General features: G+C 39.6%; 1 protein-coding gene across 2 annotated transcripts in view; it reads right to left on the reverse strand.

The window, feature by feature from the left end:
• Positions 1-4,402: 4,402 nt before the first annotated feature.
• The window catches only part of LOC109558654 (potassium voltage-gated channel subfamily KQT member 3-like), a 146,239-nt gene continuing 132,924 nt past the window's right edge, over positions 4,403-17,717 (reverse strand). The window contains exon 4 of one of the 2 annotated variants that reach the window (XR_011566505.1): positions 4,403-4,909. The gene's annotated coding sequence lies outside the window, so the exon portion shown is untranslated. The remainder of the gene's footprint in view (positions 4,910-17,717) is intronic. The other variant, XR_011566503.1, reaches the window with a different exon arrangement.

Here is a 17,717-nt window from a genome sequence, read left to right on the forward strand (position 1 = left end):
AGTCCATCCTAAAGGAGATCAGTCCTGGGTGTTCATTGGAAGGACTGATGCTGAAGCTGAAACTCCAATACTTTAGCCACCTCCCGTGAAGAGTTGACTCATTGGAAAAGACTCTGATACTAGGAGGGATTGGGGGCAGGAGGAAAAGGGGACGACAGAGGATGAGATGGCTGGATGGCATCACCGACTGGATGGACATGAGTTTGGGTGAACTCCGGGAGTTGGTGACGGACAGGGAGGCCTGGTATGCTGTGATTCATGGGGTTGCAAAGAGTATGACACGACTGAGCGACTGAACTGAAGTGAACTGAACCACTAGAAGTGGTCACAATAGTAAAGAAACAATAGGATTGTATGTTATTATGTAAAGGCATTTTGGAGGTATACTTGTACCCTAGTTATATAAATAGCTAGACTAAATTGACAAACCCAAGTCCTTGTCTTATTTAAACATTCAAGAAAAAATATGTATTCAGCTATAACCCTTGTCCCTATTGTTTACTCTTAGACTGTTTTAATAAGCTGTATTCTCCTTTGATTTCTAAAGTTTTGAGAAAATAATAGGATAGCAGTAGTCTTCATAAAACCCCTTTTGTATGTTGGTGTGCAAGTGCCTGCTCAGTCAGTCATGTCTGATTCTTGCAACCCCACGGACTATAACCTGCCAGGATCCTCTGTCCGTGGGATTTCCCAGGCAAGAAAACTGGAGTGGGTTGCCATGTCCTCTTCCTGGGGGTCTTCTTGACCTACGGATCAAGCCTGTGTCTCCTGCTTTGGCAGGCTGATTCTTTACCACTGAGCCACCTGGGGAGTCCCCTGTAAGTTGGTACCCTGTTAAAAAACCTTCAGTGTCTTAGGGTGTCATGACTTGTTCTGTCATGTTACACTGCAGATACTGCTCTATGTTCATTGTTTCCAATTCCTTTGCAAACACTCTCTTCTTGAGCTAGTGTGGGCCATTCATTTTCCCTGGGGATGTAACATAGAGTCTCACCTCCTCTTCCTGCTTTGCCACCTCCTTCATCTGGAACATCTCCCTCATTTATATCTGTCTTTACTCCTAAGTGTCTTTCAAGGTATAACATAGTAACGTGGGGGGTGGGGAGCTAAGCTTTCCAGACACAAATATATTTAAAGTGGGGTGGAACTAAATCAATGATGCAGAGGAGAGATAAGCAATAGATAGCAATAAATACATAGAAAATCTGGTATCTGGAAAAGTGGCTTTCAAATTAAATGGAGAAGATTGGGTTATTTACATAGCTGCTCATTTGGAAAAAGAGGAAAGTTATAGTTTTACCTCATCCTCATGCTAGCAAGGAACCTCGATGTCAGGACTTCCGATTCCGTGAGAAGACTTATTTCTGTAGAGTAAGCCCTCCTGGCCTCTCTTGGTGGGATTTGCTCGCTCCTCCCTGCGGCAGAAGGTGTGACTTGCCTGACTGAGGAGCTTGGGGCAGGAACTAAGCAGGCTTCACCTCAGCTCCCGCTCCTCTCATTCGTGGAATGCTATGTGCGTGGCTTGTGCACGTTCTGTTTTGACTTGTTACCACTAGGGAGACCTACCTGTATGCATGTGTGCGAAGTCACTTCAATCATGTCCACTCAAGAGTCCTAGAGCGGGTTGTCATTTCTTCCTCCAGGGGATCTTCCCCAGCCAGGGATTGAACCCGTGAATCTCAAGTCTCCTGCATTTGGCAGGTGGGTTCTTTACCACTAGCAGCCACCTGGGACGCAGTAGGGAAGCCCGCCGGTGTTCAAACCTGCCAGAGCTGAGTGCTACATTTACATAAGGGGATATCAGGTGGCAAGAGGCCAAGTGGCATTTTGTAATTTAATCTCTGCAATAGAGCTCTATTAAAAACGTATGCTTCTCTCTGATAACAGCAGCTAGTTATCAGTTGGCTTTGAACTTGAGTAGGAAAGGAATATGATTATTTATCAGTTTAAAATCTCAGTATCCAAACCCTAAAAGCCATGAAAAACAAACAAGCACACACAAAAAATACCTACTGTCCGTCAAAGCTCAACGCTTCCCTCATCCTGGAAGGCCGTGGTGAAACTGTTCGCTTTCCATCTGTCGACACTCTCTGTTGATGTCCACCACTTGGCACTTGTTTATTGCTGTGTGTTTTTAGAGCTTTAGTTGTGTTAAGTAGTCTTCACTAGGAAGACAGTGTTGTTGTCATCTTTGAACACCTGAAGTGCTTTCCAAAGAGTAGATGCTCAATAGATGTTGAGTGATACCAGTTGTACTCAATAGCTTTTTTATGATCGCTTCAAACTAGTTCCTGATACAGTGACTTCTCTTAATAATGCTACTGAATTTGTTTTGCACTTTAGAATTTTCACACTGCATTGCAAATAGACATGGGCTTACTTTATTTAATCTTTAAAGAATCCTATGAGCTGGGCAGAACAAATCTTATTTCCATGTCTTAGATATGACAAAAAGATCTCAGAGAGGTGAATTATTTGCTCAGGGTTGCAGTGCTTATAAATTACAAAATCCAGTGCTTCTAATCCCTAGGAGATAGAGCTTTCATCCTGCTACAACCGTCTGTTTTATGATGGTGAAAACCTCAGGTGACTTTCCAGAAATGTAAAGAATCCCAAAGCATTAGAAAAATACATGACATTTCCAAGCCCCAGTTGAAATTTGATGTGAAATTCCATCTGACATGTTTGTAGCAGCTTTAATTGTTTAATCAATTCGATTGCAGAATATTTAAAGTAGCCACAAAAATCATGGGGCATAATCCAGTTCATGCATAAGTCAAGACATTTTGCACCTCAATTTCCACTCTTCCGTACTGTTTTGTGAACTAATTGGCAACACTTGATGAAAATTTAAGATGGAGACAGGAGATAGCAGGTGAGGTAATTGCATCTTCACAAGGAAATTAATTTACACACACACACACACGTATATTCACAGGCTCTGATAATGCCAAGAAAGGAACCCCAGCAATGTGGTTAGCTGCAGTTATGGCTAAGTGTCATAAAGCGATTTTGGCATATCATGGTGCCCACAGGAATCACAGTGATCTCTCAGCTCTTGGTCTTCCAAGCACGTTTCAGTCTCATACAAATTCATCCTTGCAAGTTTCCTTTATTTTTTTTTGGTTTGTTTGTCAGAAAAGTAATTTGACTATACCCTGCTTCTTGTTTTGTGATTTGGGGATGTCGTGAAAGCAGCTATCTTGCAAGCTGGACTAGAACAGAATGTGTCGGTATGATTTATAGGAATGGCTGTGATACTGCTTCGATGAACAGACGACTCCGTATATGACAGTGTATATGCACAAATGCCTTTTTACACGAATGGTTTTACTTGAAGTTCCTGAGATTATTTTAAATGCTTCCATAATTACATGGTTATTATTGAAGGTTTGAATAAAAGCAGTCTTTGATTACTTTGTGCCTTCTTTTTGGCGGAGGCTGACATGAATTTTTCTGGCTTGACAATTGCAGGAAATAAATATATAAGTACAAGAAAACCTGAGTTCAGACTAGACTGCAGATCTGGCTGAAAAGAGTCTAGTGACTAAACATGATTTGGAGAGTACTGGGTACACCAAGAAATCTCAGAATTGGTGATAAGTCCTCATAGTTTATTTTTCACTGGGCAAGATTGAAAGGAAAAAAAAGACTTTATTATAAAATGTTCCCTTCCACTCTTCAGTGGATATAGACTAGGAAGAGGGCACTGTGCTGAAACCATCCAGTAATTGTTTAATTTTGAAGCTGATATAGCTTCAAATAGAAAACGGTACATGTTTAAGAAATTTTCATTGCTGTTTCTTTATTTCCAAAAAAAAAAAAGTGACTCAGCTTGACATTTGTATGTTGTTTTAAAGTGAGAAGATTAGAGTTGTGTTGTATATTTATGGAGAACACCTGTGTTTCCCCCTCTTCAAAATAAAAGCTTATTATAAATAATACATGTTCATTGTAGATGAAGAAACTCGGACTATAAAAAATACATATGGAAGCTAAATAGTATGTGACAACGATTGCTAATATTTTGGTAAATATCTTATGCATATAACCTGACAGTCACAGCCCATGTGTAATCTACTGAAAGTAGATCAAACAATATGTAATCTTTTTTTCATTCATTAATGTATTGTGGTCATTATTCTATATCATTAAATATAGATTTGCATTATCATTATTAATAGTTGCAAAGTGTTTCAGTGTATAAATAGTTAACACCATTAACTAGACTAATTAATACTATTTCATCTTACAGTCTAAAATATGATTTTAATTGTCTTAATTTATTAATTAATTTAGCTAATATTTTTTGGATTAACTACTGTGTGCTAGTCACTGTAGTAGATGCTAGGAACACAGCTGTGAATAAGACAAACTTTATTTCTCTCCTTGTGGAATTTGAATTTTATTGAGAATTGGCATATAATTAAAAACAGAGTAATATATTTTGCAAATTAAAAAGCCATAATGGTGAGAAACAAATAATTAAGATGAAGTGATAATAATTCAAAGATCTGCTTTATAGAGGAAGGTTAGGAAAGGGTTCTGAAAATTTGACATTAAACCTAAAAAAGAGGTCTCAGTGATAAAGAATCTACCTGCCAAAGCAGAAGACATGGGTTTGATCTCTGGTTCAGGAAGATCCCCTGGAGTAGGAAATGGCAACACACTCCAGTATTCTTACTTGAGAAATCCCATGAAGAGAGGAGCCTGGCGGGCTACATACAGTCCATTGGGTCACGAAAGAGTCAGATATAACTTAGCAACTAAACAACAGCTGAAACAGAAAGATGAGGATGACTCAGCCATTGGCGTGGTTTCATTGGAGCAAAGAAGAGGCTATACAAGACCATGAGGCAGCACTTCAGTCCTGGAAATGGAGGGCCTGTGGTTCTTCTCCTTAGGTGCTCTTTAAAAAAAAAAAAAAAAAATTATTGAAGCACAGTTGTTTCACAATGTTGTGTTAGTTTTGGGTATATAGCAAAGTGATATAGATATAGATATATTTTTTCAGATTTTTTTCATTATAGGTTATTACATATTAGAGGTTATTGAATATAGTTCCCTGTGCTATACAGAGCTTGTTGTCTGTCTCTTTTGTATAGTGTAGTATGTATACGTTAGTCCCAAACTCCTAATTGATCTATCCCCTTCTTCCCCCTACCCTCTGCTGTTTCCCTTTTGGTAACCACAAGTTTTCTATATCTGTGAGTCTGTTTTATAAATAAGGTCATCTGTCTCATTTTTTAGATTCCACATGTGATATCATATGGTATTTGTCTTTGTCTTTTTCTGACTTACTTCACATACTGTGATAATCTCTAGGGCCATCCATGTTGCTCTAATTGGGATTATTTCATTCCTTTTTATAACTAAGTAATATTCCATTATATATATGTGCATGTGTGTGTGTTTGTACATATATATATATATATACACACCACATCTTCTCTATTCATTCATCTGTTGGTGGACACTTAGATTGCTTCCATGTCTTGGCTATTGTAAATAGTGCTGTGTGTGAACATGGGGGTGCATGTATCTTTTTGAATTAGAGTTTTCATCTTGAATAATATGCCCAACAGTGGGATAGCTGAATCATGTTGTAACTCTGTTTTTAGTTTTTAAAGGAGCCTCCATACTGTTCTTCATATATTACCTTGAACTTCCATTTCTTCACTAGGCTATGTACATTGTTTTTACCATGTTCAAGATTTTTCAAATCAGAAAACTAACTTCAGCACAAGATCTTGAAAAAGTTTTCATTTTCCAATTATTTCATTGTTTACTTTAGGTGCCCCAGTTAGCAATATAGGATTTCTGTTGTTTTTGCTTCATGTCTGTCATTTTCTCTCTAATTTTTTTTTTCTAATTTTTCCTTTCCTTTTTATTTAGGAATGGCTTTTTCAAGTCTGTCTTCAACATTATGGATTTTGTTTTCTCCACATTTCTTTTGCTTTTCACTCCTTTGGATGCTCTAACAAATTCTCCAATGGTGATTCTTTCCCTTAATTTCTGAACTTCCTTTGCCATCTCTCTGTTATTCTTGCTTATTTATTTCTTTGGGTCATATTATCTCATCTTTTATCTCTTGCATTATATAGTTCTTTATTTCTGTAATTTTCTTTAGAGGTCAAATTAGTTATTTTCTTAAACCCTTTTTCACTTAGTTGAATTAGCTCTTCCCAATTATGTTCTTTTTATATCAGGATTTTTGCATAAATTCCACATTTGTTTTCTCTTTTCTTTGCCATTTATTCCTTAGTCGAGGGACGTTCTCTCTGGTTATGTTACACGTTCATATCATTGGCCTAGGCTTATTGACTGCTTTCCCTTCTTGACTCCTATTGAATATTACACTTAAACAGGAAGTGTAGGTCAGTCGTAGCTTTCATAGTGTGATCCACAAACCAGCATCATCAGCAGCATCTAGTAATTTATTAGGTACGCAAATTCTCGGACCCCCATCCCAGACCTCTTTCATCAGAATCCCTGGGGTGGGGCTCAGCAATGTGTTATTTTAAGAACGGCCCTCCCCCCACCAGGTGATTCTGAAGAATACAAAGCCTGAAACCCACTGGTCTAGATACGTTTCATGTTCTTCCTGGTGGCTCCTATTTATGTTCTTGTCACATTTCTAAATACTAGAATTTGGGAGCAATATATTTGAAATGCATTACACTGTTCCCTTGGTAGCGTTTAATGTTATACTGCTGTTTGAATAGAACTGTTTACTACCCTGTCATTCTTTCTCATGTCCTTAACATCAGACATTTTTGGGTTTGTCTTAGTAAATACAAAATCTTCTTTGGTTTCTCTCATCTCTCATTTATTGTAGCCTATGTATCTTACTGGCTGCAAATAGTACCTGTGTTGTATGACTTGCTCACATCAGTTGCTGATAGACATTGCTAAAGTATGTGTTCTCCATTGTAGAAAATAAAATGTCTTCACACTTATCCAAATTTTGAGACATGTTTGTGACACTAACTACACATCAGTATTCTGTTATGCACATTTAAGAGCCAATGATTTATTTTATTTGTCTCATTATATTGATTTTTGTGGTGGATGAAGAGAGAACAAGGGCCATGCCTCAACATGCTGAGTGTTTTTCTGGATTGTCTAAGAATGCTGAAGTGTTGTAGTGAAAGTTTAGCCTTTTGGATTTGAGAAAATATCTTGCTTTGTTGGGAGGGGATTTGGTTCGTTCCTCTGTTTAAGAATGAATTGGCTAATTTGATGCAATGTCAACTTAAAAGAACCCACTCCCCACCATAGGGATAGATTATAAAGGGATTTGGGAAACCTTTAGAGGCTGATGGATATATTCATTGTCTTGATGTGTTAATGTTTTCAAATGTATGTATGTATGTTAATGTATATCAAAACTCATTGTACAGTACACTTTAAATATAGTGTATTGCACATCAATTATACCTCAATTAAGCTGTTGAAGTGAAGTGAAAGTTGCTCACTTTCACAAAAAGTCATGTTTGACTCTTTGCGACTTTACAGTCTTTGGAATTCTCCAGGCCAGAATACTGGAGTGGGTAGCCTTTCCCTTCTCCAGGGAGTCTTCCCAACCCAGGGATCAAATCCAGGTCTCCTGCATTGCAGGCAGATTCTCTACCATCTGAGCCACAAGGGAAGCCCAAGAATGCTGAAATGGGTAGCCTGTCCCTTCTCCAGGGGATCTTCCCAACCCAGGAATGAAACCGGGTCCTCCTGCATTGCAGGCAGATTCTTTACCAGCTGAGCCACAAGGGTCTCCCAAGCTGCTGAGAAAGCCCCATCCCTTCTCGTCAGCCTGTCGATACAGTTTGCCTTATCGTATAGTTTGTGGATGTGGCTCATTGGTTCTAACTATGGTTCTTTGTAAATTTTGCTTGTCTTCCCACTACTCGTGGGACAGAGAAAAAATAAGGCATAATGTGGTGACTTTTCTAGGCCTATCTTTGTGATTATGAAGTTTTTCACATATACGATGAAAAGAGAAACTATGAGTAATCATGGCTAACTCAGCATCCACCCTAAGTCCTTGCTAGTCCTTGCTAGTGTGCTAACACTACGTTCCCAGATCTCCAGAAGTCAGAGTTTTAGATACGATTTATGTTTCACCAGTCAGATGCTGTTGCATGAGACTTTGATTAAAAAGTGAACACAGGCAAGAGAGGCAGGGTGTGGGGGCACAGGGTGTGGGAGATGTGATGTGGCTCTGGCAGAGTGTGGGGGCACAGGGTGTGGGAGATGTGATGTGGCTCTGGAGCCAGCATACGAGGACGTGACCCTCTGATGTGGCAGATCAGTCCCCCAGAGGCTGCTTCCTGTCATGGCATGGTGACACTGTATTCCCGGGGTGCCCATGGGTCCTGTGGTGGCAGTCCTCAGTCCTGTCAGAGTTAATGCGGTTTCTCAGTCATCAGCAGTGGAAACAGACTGCTGGTTTGTTACCTCCTGCAGTGGTGATGGTCACTTTCTCAATCACAGCAGAGGCAGAGTGGTTCTAAGGTCTAGAAGTCAGTTCTGGGTGATTAGCCTGGATCCTGCTCCTTTACTGATTCAACATTTATGGAAGCACATAGTTCCTATGTAAACACTTTCTGCTTAAACTGGTTAATGTGGATTCTGTTGTGTGCAACTGAGACCTGAGTAATAACATAATTAGTACCAGAAGTGGTTATTGACAATAAAACATCAAAGAAGTGGACCTGGTTTTGTTTCAAAGGCACTTGCTACAGAGAATGAGCAATCACTTAAGTTATCACCTCTGGTCATCTGCTGTAATAGACCTCTATGCGGGGCATGAGGAAGAAAAGGACTTGAGATTGGATTGGTATTTTTTCTAAATTGTGTTGGTGAGCTATAAGGAAAAGGTAGGCTCAATATTTTAAATTTTCAGCTCTAGAAACCACCTGAGACTCAAAGAAAGTTTACACCTGCCCTTAAAGAATCTCTCATCTTTTGTAGCCACAAGACTAATTTAGATGGAAATCAGATGGAAAGTCTGATGCTGCAGGCTATTTGTTGAATTATAAGGTAGGTTGAATTTACAGTTTTTCCATTTATTTTTCATGAAGTTGAAAACATTGACTCAAAAAAAGTTAGACCCCATCACTGAAGTGATATCATTTAGGAATACTTGAATAAACCTGCATGCTCTGTATCCCAGACTTCACCAAGTCCCCTCTTGCTCAACTCTCAACTAATGATGTTGATCTTGCTTTGCTTGTAGACCCTGTAACAGCTTTTTCTGAGGCAAGTCCCTTGCAAAGAAATGTCCATTTCTTATACCACCCTTACTACCCTGATTGCTTCTACAGCATGTCAGATCCACCGCCATACCAGATCTCTGCATGTCCTAGGGAACAATTGCAATATCAAGCCTCAGAGGAAAAGGCTTACAAGCAAAAGGACTTAAATGATTTTGCTAATATATTTATAACAGCTGTGGATTACGTGTAGGAAATGGATTTTGAAGATACTAGACTGATGCTTTGATGGGGTGAATTTATGGGTGTGGACACTGTTGCCAGAGATTTGTGATTCAAGGTGTAGTCTGAGCATCTGAGAGTATCTGTGTGGTCTGAAGACTGACTCTTAGATTTAATGGTGGCCAAGAAAACGGAGATGCCGGAAATTTCTTAGTATCATGAGAAAGAAGAAATTCAAGTCTTAAGCAGTTAGGAATGTTAGAATGAATTTAACATGAGTGATCAACTCAACTGTCCTGTAGCTATGTCTCTCAAGATTACTCAGATCACTGATAAATGCATTGATGAGGGACAGCCATGGCTGTCTTCTTCATGTTGAAAGTGAAGACAGAACATGCTGCCATTCAGTCAGAATCCCAACTTTAGTGGGAATGATAGAATTTTATGTAGCAGAGGCCACATGTGGCCCTAAGCATGCCAGAATGGCTGAGCATAGTTATCTCAGGGGGTAGAAGTGGTTTGATGGCAGAAATTTTTAGTGGTGACTTACTGATCACCCTAGGGGCCCTACAAATGAAATAAATAGGCAGCTCACTAGAAACTCAGAGGCTGAGAACAGAGATCTGACCTGAGACATCATGATCATCATGGCCTCCCTACCAACTCCCAGACCTAAGTTAGCATATAGACCCAGAGCCTTTTGAAGGAAAGGGCAGTTTGCTCTCCCTGCAACTTTGGGTTCCTCCTTCTTTATTACAACAAAATTTCTGGCATCTTCATTCATCCTGGACCACAGTTAAATACAAATTTTCAGTCAACCAGTGGCCAATATCCTTGAAGAAAGACTGAGAAAGCATCACAAGTACATACTATAAATTTACCTCCCGATGCTGATAAAAAGGAATATTTTATGGGATATAAAAAGATATCAGACCTTTCATTGAATGTTGATAATGGTTCTGAGATAGTATTAATCCATGGGGACCCAGTCACCATGATAATTTACTGGTTCTTATGGGTTCTAGTGATAAACAGAGTTTTGATCAATGTCCACTGCAGAGTTTTATATATATTGCGGTTTTTTGTTTCCAATAAGTACATGCATATTCACATATACTCAACAAGTAGTAGAATCCATACATGCCACAGTGTCTTTGGCATGTAGCTATTCTCCTTTTGTAAAACAGCTCTTGGTGTGCTATTAGACTCTAGTAGAGACTGAATATATACCTGAAGGACCCAGATATACACATGGACTGAGTGCTGAGTTCATGCTTTTCATGAACTGAATGGTGTCTGATTTGCTAAGCCATAAATTAGGGTATGTCTAGCAGTACACTGTTATCACATGGAAGTGTAATATATGCTATAAGGTTTATGCAAGTCTTTCAACTCCATTTTCCTTCAACCCAGCCCTTGGACCTCATGGGAAATTTCATATAACCTGAGAAAGAAAAATATACATGTCTGTTAATAGACCGTTCCTCATACTATGTGGCTTAAACTGAAGTGGACTGACTGCTGAAACATTGTAGCTTTGCTCAGGGTGTTATTGAAAGAGGAGGGAGGAAGGAAATCTTTCCAAGGGACAGACGATTTAGTGCTGCAGTCTAGGGGTGTACCTTGTGCAGAATGAAAGATGGCTGAATGAAGTATACATTTTGATTCATGGGCAACAGCCAATGGCTAGTGGGTTGAGAAATATAAGATTGGAGGATTTTTGACAAGGAAATTTGAAGAAGAGGTTTGTTGATGAAACTTTCAGATGGACCCAGAGATTGAGTCATGTGATCTTTTTATTTTCCTTAAAAAAAAAAAAAAACTTTATTAAGGTATGATCGATATGTAAAAAGCTGTACATATTTTATGTGTATAACTCAATGAGTTTGGGGATAAATATATACTGCAAAGGCATTACCACCATCAATTCTCTGAAACATATGCATTACCTCTCAAAGTTTCCTCCCACCCCCTTTATCATCACCATCATCATTATTTTGTGGTAAGAATATTTCATATGAGGTTTGTTTCTTAGCAAATTTTAAGTATAACTGGGGCTCTGGAGAAGGCAATGGCAACCCACTCCAGTACTCTTGCCTGGAAAATCCCATGGACAAGAAGCCTGGTGGGCTGCAGTCCATGGGGTTGCAAAGAGTCAGACATGACTGAGCTACTTCACTTCCACTTTTCACTTTCATGTATTGGAGAAGGAAATGGCAACCCACTCCAGTGTTCTTGCCTGGAGAATCCGAGGGACAGGGGAGCTTGGTGGGCTGCCATCTGTGGGGTCACACAGAGTTGGACACGACTGAAGTGACTTAGCAGCAGCAGCAGGGGCTCTGTAACAACCCACAGGAGTGGGAAAGGGTGGGAGGTGGGAGGGTGGTTCAAGAAGGAGAGGACATCTGTACAGCCATGGCTAATTCATGTTGATGTGTGGCAGATATCAAACAAATATTGTAAAGCAATTATCCTTCAATTAAAAATAAAATTTAAAAAGTGTATTAAGAACATATACTTAATATGTTCTCTTCTACTACATTTTAAACCATAGTTAGAAAAAGAAAAAATGCACAATCTTTGGAACAAAGAGTCAATGGCAGAAATTTAAAGAAAAGATACATAATCAAAGAACATAATGAGGCATAAAAAAGTGTTCTGTCTTTTCTGTATTTGTTTTTTTTCTTCATCTTGCTAAAGAGTTCCTCTACTGATAAATATGTAAAGCATATAAAATTAACACTACAAAGTATAGAGTATTGATAGCTATGGGTACCAGTCTTACAGTAGATCTCCAGAACTTATGTATCTTATTAATCTTGAGTCTTATGTTCTCTACAACTGCTCTCCAAAAGGTCCTACTTTGGAGAAGAAGTTCTCAAAATCATATTAACACCACAATCACTTTGTACATGGGAAAGACAGTCTTCTTCCAGCCACTCCAGCATTTACTCCTTGGGTTAAAGAGCACAGTGGCTGTGGTTGCACAGGTGGAGGTTCTATGTCAGCTCGATGACATGAACTTCTTCCATTACAGGTGATACGTAGCTAAGTGTCTAAACTACAAGAAGCATGGTAATGCCCAGGCGGTAGTTAGATTATTTAAGCCACTTCTGTCATAGAAGGTCAGGGATTTTCCTCACTGGAAATGGATCACTCGATCTGGATTTGGATTTGCCTTCTCTGCTTATTGTGTTTCTGCTAGCTGTTGTAGTAACTAAATAGCTTATTTACAGTATCTAACACAATACCTTTTCTGATTAAAGAACTAATTTTAGAGCAAAAGAAATAGACACTCAGGTTCATACTTAGATTAACTGGTAATATCCATTCAGAAGCAGTCACCCTTATGAAATGGGGGAGTGAACCATCTAGGACTCAGTTATGGCAGCCCCTAAGAAATAAATTGAAGACATTTATTTATTTATTATTAAATTATTTTAATTTATTAAATTATTTATCTTAAATTGAAGAAAGTAGGGAAAACCACAAGACAATTCAGGTATGACCTAAATGAAATCCCTTATGATTATACAGTTCAGTTCAGTTGCTCAGTCGTGTCTGACTCCTTGCGACCCCATGAATCCCAGCACGCCAGGCCTCCCTGTCCATCACCAACTCCCGAAGTTCACTCAGACTCATGTCCATCGAGTCAGTGATGCCATCCAGCCATCTCATCCTCTGTCGTCCCCTTCTCCTCCTGCCCCCAATCCCTCCCAGCATCAGAGTCTTTTCCAATGAGTCAACTCTTCCCATGAGGTGGCCAAAGTACTGCAGTTTCAGCTTCAGCGTCATTCCTTCCAAAGAACACCCAGGACTAATCTCCTTCAGAATGGACTGATTGGATCTCCTTGCAGTCCAAGGGACTCTCAAGAGTCTTCTCCAACACCACAGTTCAAAAGCATCAATTCTTCGGCACTCAGCCTTCTTCACAGTCCAACTCTCACATCCATACATGACCACAGGAAAAACCATAGCCTTGACTAGACAGACCTTTGTTGGCAAAATAATGTCTCTGCTTTTCAATATGCTATCTAGGTTGGTCATAACTTTCCTTCCAAGGAGTGAGCGTCTTTTAATTTCATGGCTGCAGTCACCATCTGCAGTGATTTGGGAGCCCCCCAAAATAAAGTCTGACACTGTTTCCACTGTATCCCCATCTATTTCCCATGAAGTGATGGGACTGGATCCCATGATCTTTGTTTTCTGAATGTTGAGCTTTAAGCCAACTTTTTCACTCTCCTCTTTCACTTTCATCAAGAGGCTTTTTAGTTCCTCTTCACTTTCTGCCATAAGGGTGGTGTCATCTGCATATCTGAGGTTATTGATATTTCTCCCGGCAATCTTGATTCCAGCTTGTGTTTCTTCCAGTCCAGCGTTTCTCAAGATGTATTCTGCATATAAGTTAAATAAACAGGGTGACAATATACAGCCTTGATGTATGACTTTTGCTATTTGGAACCAGTCTGTTGTTCCATGTCCAGTTTGAACTGTTGCTTCCTGACCTGCATACAGATTTCTCAATAGGCAGATCAAGTGGTCTGGTAGTCCCATCTCTTTCAGAATTTTCCACAGTTTATTGTGATCCACACAGTCAAAGGCTTTGGCATAGTCAATGAAGCAGAAATAGATGGTTTTCTGGAACTCTCTTGCTTTTTTGATGATCCAGCAGATGTTGGAAATTTGATCTCTGGTTCCTCTGCCTTTTCTAGAACCAGCTTGAACATCAGGAAGTTCATGGTTCATGTATTGCTGAAGCCTGGCTTGGAGAATTTTGAGCATTATTTTACTAGCATGTGAGATGAGTGCAATTGTGCAGTAGTTTGAACATCCTTTGGCATTGCCTTTCTTTGGGATTGGAATGAAAACTGACCTTTTCCAGTCCCGTGGCCACTGCTGAGTTTTCCAAATGTGCTGGCATATTGAGTGCAGCACTTTCACAGCATCATCTTTCAGGATTATACAGTGGAAGTGAGAAATAGATTTAAGGGCCTAGATCTGATAGATAGAGTGCCTGATGAACTATGGAATGAGGTTCGTGACATTGTACAGGAGACAGGGATCAAGACCATTCCCATAAAAAAGAAATGCAAAAAAGCAAAATGGCTGTCTGGGGAGGCCTTACAAATAGCTGTGAAAAGAAGAAAAGCGAAAAGCAAAGGAGAAAAGGAAAGATATAAGCATCTGAATGCAGAGTTCCAAAAAATAGCAAGAAGGGATAAGAAAGCCTTCTTCAGTGATCAATGCAAAGAAATAGAGGAAAACAACAGAATGGGAAAGACTAGAGATCTCTTCAAGAAAATTAGAGATACCAAGGGAACATTTCATGCAAAGATGGGCTCGATAAAGGACAGAAATGGTATGGACCCAACAGAAGCAGAAGATATTAAGAAGAGGTGGCAAGAATACATAGAAGAACTGTACAAAACAGATCTTCACGACCAAGATAATCACGATGGTGTGATCACTCACCTAGAACCAGACATCCTGGAATGTGAAGTCAAGTTGGCCTTAGAAAACATAACTACGAACAAAGCTAGTGGAGGTGATGGAATTCCAGTTGAGCTATTTCAAATCCTGAAAGATGATGCTGTGAAAGTGCTGCACTCAATATGCCAGCAAATTTGGAAAACTCAGCAGTGGCCACAGGACTGGAAAATGTCAGATTTCATTCCAATCCCAAAGAAAGGCAGTGCCAAAGAATGCTCAAACTACCACACAGTTGCACTCATCTCACATGCTAGTAAAGTAATGCTCAAAATTCTCCAAGCCAGGCTTCAGCAATCCGTCAACTGTGAACTTCCAGATGTTCAAGCTGGTTCTAGAAAAGGCAGAGGAATCAGAGATCAAATTTCCAACATCCACTGGATCATCAAAAAAGCAAGAGGGTTCCAGAAAACCATCTATTTCTGCTTTATTGACTATGCCAAAGCCTTTGACTGTGTGGATCACAACAAACTGTGGAAAATTCTGAAAGAGATGGGACCACCAGACCACCTGACCTGCCTGTTGAGAAACCTATATGCAGGTCAGGAAGCAACAGTTCGAACTGGACATGGAACAACATACTGGTTCCAAATAGGAAAAGGAGTACATCAAGGCTGTTTATTGTCACCCTGTTTATTTAACTTATATGCAGAGTACATCATGAGAAATGCTGGGCTGGAAGAAACACAAGCTGGAATCAAGATTGCCGGGAGAAATATCAATAACTTCAGATATGCAGATGATACCACCCTTATGGCAGAAAGTATAGAGGAACTAAAAAGCCTCTTGATGAAAGTGAAAGAGGAGAGTGAAAAAGTTGCCTTAAAGCTCAACATTCAGAAAACGAAGATCATGGGATCCGGTCCCATCACTTCATGGCAAATAGATGGGGAAACAGTGGAAACAGCGTCAGACTTTATTTTTGGGGGCTCCCAAATCACTGCAGATGGTGACTGCAGCCATGAAATTAAAAGACGCTTACTCCTTGGAAGGAAAGTTATGACCAACCTAGATAGCATATTGAAAAGCAGAGACATTACTTTGCCAACAAAGGTCCGTCTAGTCAAGGCTATGGTTTTTCCAGTGGTCATGTATGGATGTGAGAGTTGGACTGTGAAGAAGGCTGAGTGCCGAAGAATTGATGCTTTTGAACTGTGGTGTTGGAGAAGACTCTTGAGAGTCCCTTGGACTGCAAGGAGATCTAACCAGTCCATTCTGACAGAGATCAGTCCTGGGTGTTCTTTGGAAGGAATGATGCTAAAGCTGAAACTCCAATACTTTGACTACCAAATGCAAAGGACAGAGGACGAGATGGCTGGATGGCATCACTGACTCGATGGACGTGAGTTTGAGTGAACTCCAGGAGTTGGTGATGGATAGGGAGGCCTGGCGTGCTGCAATTCATGGGGTCGCAAAGAGTTGGACACAACTGAGTGACTGAACTGAACTGAAGAAATAACACTTTACAAGACTGGAATCCCGCCTTGTAGATGTGGTAATTACTTGGAACCACTGACTGACATATTTCTGTCATAGCTGGAATAATAGGGCCTGAAAGTAAAGTAAGAGAGTATGGAATGGTATGTCTGTTATACCAAATGGCCTATTTAGAAAATTGCTAAACTTTGAGGCTCTTCTAGGTTAGAGCGCTTCAGTATCTAAGAGAGGATTGAATCCTTCAGCAGATGCAAGAATTTAATTGGAATATGAGACCCTCAGCTAGCCATTTTAGGAAAAGGAGACTACTTATCTGCCATAATTGCCCCTAATTATCCAGGGGCAAGTAGAGAGATGAGTATGCCTGGACTGTTAGTAATGCTCTTGAGCACCTTATAGGATTACTCATCTACAGCTAGAAAACTTCCCCTGATAGCTATGTTATGGACGTTGTTTGAAAACACAGGTACAGAAAGTAAGTTGTATGTGGATGCCAGGTACATGAAAGTAGCTTTATAAACAAATATATCAATCTTCTTCTGGAATCAAAGGCTGAAAAACTTAAAACCTCATTTCCTAGCCTCCCTTGCAGGTAGGGTTCTGGACATGATTTAGAAGCATGTTAATGATCCGTAGATTAGTGATTGAGTCACATGGGCAGAGAGGCAGGATGCAAAGCACCTGTTTTGTTTATATGGCTAGAGAATGACAGAGGGTGCATGGTTCTGGGGTTATCTGTTAAAGACTCGTCATTCAGAACGTGGATCCCTGATTCAGCAGGTTCCTGCAGAAGAAGCTTTCCTGATCACAGCAGCTGTTCGGTTTGGGAGCTGTTCAGATTCAACCCCATTTCTTCTGATCTCCCAACAATTTTGTAAGCACTTAATTTCCTTCATCAAATCCTGTTCTGCTTCAAGTAACTAGAGTGGATTTTATTTTCTGCAATTGAACCCTGTAGAATATATTTCCTTTCAGTTTGAAGATGTTCATGGGATTTTTTTATTTTTCCAGAAAAACTTCTTCTTACCTTCAACTATGCTGTACTATGCTCTTGAGAAGGTGAATTAAGTAGATTACTGGCAACTTCTTTTAATTTAGTGCACATTTAGACAGTGTTTCTCAAATGTTGTGCTGCTAGGTTAAGGCCTTATCTTGTTGATAAGATTGTTAGAGATTTCTTTACTAATTTTGTTTCTTTCTCTGAAAATTATTTTTCAATGGGAAAATAAGATATCTTTAATAATTCATTGCATTAAAAATCTTCAACTGATTTATTCTAAAATTATTTTAATTTCAAGCTCAGTTTACATTCTGTTGTTCAAGCTGGCAAGCTGTAACCATATCTTCCTTATCTATTTG

This window comes from Bos indicus, chromosome 5 (genome assembly GCF_029378745.1).
Source record: "Bos indicus isolate NIAB-ARS_2022 breed Sahiwal x Tharparkar chromosome 5, NIAB-ARS_B.indTharparkar_mat_pri_1.0, whole genome shotgun sequence".
Classification (NCBI taxonomy): Eukaryota; Metazoa; Chordata; class Mammalia; order Artiodactyla; family Bovidae; genus Bos; species Bos indicus.